The 3,594-nt window shown below is 38.6% G+C and overlaps 1 pseudogene; it reads right to left on the bottom strand.

Moving 5' to 3' along the window:
• Positions 1–1,745: 1,745 nt before the first annotated feature.
• LOC138166366 (death-associated protein 1 pseudogene) lies at positions 1,746–3,212 on the bottom strand (annotated as a pseudogene).
• Between the last annotated feature and the right edge of the window lie 382 nt (positions 3,213–3,594).

Genomic DNA, 3,594 nt, shown 5'->3' with positions numbered 1-3,594 from the left:
TGCAATCACTCCTAATCTCTGTTCTCTTAATTAAAAAAAATTTCAGGGGAGGCCAGGTGGCTCAGAGAGTAAGAGCACCGGCCCCAGTGTCGGGATGACCTGGGGATCGAATCCTGGCTCAGACACTCAGCACCACACCCAGAAATAACCGGCCGTGTAACCTTGAGCAAATTACTTAACCCTGATTGCTTAAAAAAAATTTCAGGAAGTGAAATTTTTAATGATTTTTAATGATTAGTGTCTAACTCTGTAGGATATCCTAGAGTTTTTGTTCTGCTGACATGTTTAAGAACCCATTTGCCTTCATATCTCAGTGAGACATCTGATAAGTGAAGGCTATAGCTATAGATAAAAATATAAATTTCTATACATAATCACTAAATAAGCAGTATTAGAAATAATTTCCAAACAATGTCATAAGCCTAATAAAATGTATTTTAATATGTGAACAGAATTATAAAAGTTGATCACTGAGTCAATTTATCCTGGATTCTTAGTGAACTCATGTTTTTTGTATTTTGCATTTGTATTTTGTAAAGGCTGAAGCAGTTTACAAGTTGATTTTGCAGGTGGAATAACCCAGAGTAATTTAGACTCTATCTAGGAGTATGCTGGAACCACTCAAACAATCTCCTTGAGAACCAGTTATTAAAATTTCAGTTTGAGCATTTTGCTCATTAAAAATTAACAATGGCTATGGTTCAATAAAATGACATTGTTTTGTTGACCATCTAGACAGAGAAAATCTTAATAATGTAGAATAAATGTAAAAGTATGCTGTTTTTTTTTCCAGAGCCAGTTATTAAACAAAGACCAGCACATACATGTATGAATCCCATCTTCCTCTAAGAGACAAGAACTAGGAAAAAACTTGGTTGGTTATAAATTTCTATTGCTGTTTGCTTGTTTGTCCTTCATTCTTTTTTCTTATTTTTTGCAAATAACCAAAATGAGTTTATTTTCCAATAGGGAAATAGCATAGTAATCATGCCAGTATCAATCTTACAAATATCAACTAGCAAGAAGCACACACAAAATAACTCAGAATGACATCAAACACTTAAACATTAGTAGAAGTAATTATGTAATTAGTACAAAGGAGAGTCTGACCACAGTTGGGAAGTCTGCAAACAACTGCTCCAGCTAAAGTGGAATGTATTTATCTTTCCCTGACAATGGGATTAATCTTCCTTTGGAAGAAAACTGGATCTCTTTGTGAACTTGGTGGTTTTTCACCTATTATTCCCCCTTGCTAGATAATAGTAAACTTTTCTAACCATTATCCATATATATCCCCTCCTACCCCTCCACCACATTATGGGTAGAGTCCCCCTCAAATTCAAGCCAACAGGATGATTACAGACATACATAAGTTTACCTATTTCCCAAGCCAGGACTTTCTGGGATACAAAAATTCCCTATTCCTGTTACTTAAAGCAAAATGCTTCATTCTGAGTAAGCCTTCTTGGATTCTCATTCTCCTGCAACAAGACTCTTAAAGGAAATAACTGTTTGGGTTATTCATTGAAAAAACATTTGAAATTTTGACTTTCCCATTTTGCTCTGGACTATGTGAGAAGACTCTAGTGTCTGATAAAAATAAGATTATAAAATGACCCATTTTTTTCCTTACCTTTACTTCACCTTTCTCTAAAATGGTTTACAATTGTTTTCATTTTCTTTTTTTTTTTTTGGAGGGGGGAAGGTAGGGCAATTGGGGTTAAGTGACTTGCCCAAGGTCACACAGCTAGTTTTTTGTGTTGTGTCTGAGGCCGGATTTGAACTCAGGTCCTCCTGACTCCGAGGCCAGTGCTCTATTTACCGCCACCTAGTCACCCTTACAATTGTTTTTGAATATGACAATTCACTTTGTGGTACAAACCAAAGATAACTTTAGAACTACTAAAACTAAATTTAAAAAAAATCATTGTATTCCCTAAGAAAAACTGCAGATAGGGTTAAATTGAATAAAGATCCTAGATCAGGGGGAAAAATGAGACTCAAGTGGTGTTTGTATCTAGGTGAACAAGACACATGGGTATCTGATCTATTTGCAGGCAGTAAACAAAGAAATGTACGTATGGCAAAGGAAGCTACTGATTTGCTTTGTCTTAAATTTCTCTATAGAGTTAGAAATAGAAAAAAATTGGACCAATTCTTGTTGCTCTATAAATGTCGAACTTAAGAGGAAATCATGTGTTCTTCTCCAACAACCACAGTGACAGGGTAGCAGCAGGACTTTCGCTTGCGGGCTGTTGGGTGTGCTGAGTCATCTTGTTAGAAGGATGCTTTTCTATAGAGGGGTGTGGTTTTGATGAGCCACCTGAGCTGCAGCAGGGGGAAAATCTTTGTCACCCCTTGCAATAACACCAGAGATGTACACAGTTAGTTTAGGTGGGCTGGTGCTTTCCCATTCTTGATCATCTTTATCTTTCTCTTCTTTGGCATCTCCACTATGAGGGTGTTTGTGCACAATTCTCATTCCACCAGCTTTTTACTGCAAGAAGGTGTCCAGCTCTAGTCTCTACTTTCTCATCAGTAGGCGAAGACATTGTGGGCACTGACTTGTCCTCTCCTTTTTTGTCGCGGTTCAAGCGACCTGGGAGCTGGCAACCGGCTGCACATGCCCATCACAAAAAGAGCCCAAGCCGATTGTCGCATTGCAACAGCTGGAGCAGCCACAGGCTGGGCAGGGAGGCACGCCCCCTCCCTTGTCCTTCATTCTTGAAGAGGACCATGACACCAGGGAGGTGATGCCATGAAATAAAAGTGAATTGGATTTAAGTGAGGGGGGCTTGCACAAAGTATAAGCCTCCCTTTCTCCTTTGGAGCCATCTGGATCCAGTGGACAAATATGGATCAGGACAACTGGAGATAGCCCAGGATGCAGTGGGAGACCTTGGCCTTTTCAAACTAAGATCTTTAATAGGTCTCAGTTTGACTGAGGTACTGCCCATTCAGTGATTAAGGCTCTAAACAATAAGGCAAAAAATGGCCCCTTAAAAAATATATCTGGGATGTGAAGACCCTCAGAATTTCTGGCCAAAATGGAAAAAAAAAATTATTTGCATCCATTCTGAGCCAATCAGGGCCCAAACAGTGAACAAACAGGGCTTGGTTGGTACTAGAGTGATTTGGTTTAAGGTTGGTCTTCAAGAGGATAAACAAAAACAAAAAAAAAGTTGAGCACTGGCTAGTAAGGGTGTGATACCTTATGTGGAGAGAGAAGAAAGAAAAAAAGAAACTAAAGAAAGAAAGAAGAAAGGAAAGGAAAGAATGAATGAAAAAGAGAGTGAGTTTAGTTCTTATGCCCTTTATTATTATTTTTGCTTTTTAGAGGGGGAAAGGCAGGGCAATTGGGGTTAAGTGACTTGCCCAAGGTCACACAGCTAGTGTTAAATGTCTGAGGCCAGATTTGAACTAAGGTCCTGCAGACTCCAGGGTCAGTGCCCTGGTCACTGAGCCACCTAGCTGCCCCAAACTCTTTATTATTTTTGATAATATTTCTGTTTTCTGGGTCTAATTTCCCTATTTATATATCCTGACACTATAAATTTTATTATTGCCTTTTTCAGATCATAGAATAAATGCCAC

This window comes from Petaurus breviceps, unplaced genomic scaffold, assembly GCF_028583685.1.
Source record: "Petaurus breviceps papuanus isolate PSGF00001 unplaced genomic scaffold, PetGlider_PUasm1.0 221, whole genome shotgun sequence".
Classification (NCBI taxonomy): Eukaryota; Metazoa; Chordata; class Mammalia; order Diprotodontia; family Petauridae; genus Petaurus; species Petaurus breviceps.
This window is presented reverse-complemented; position numbering and strand designations above follow the sequence as displayed.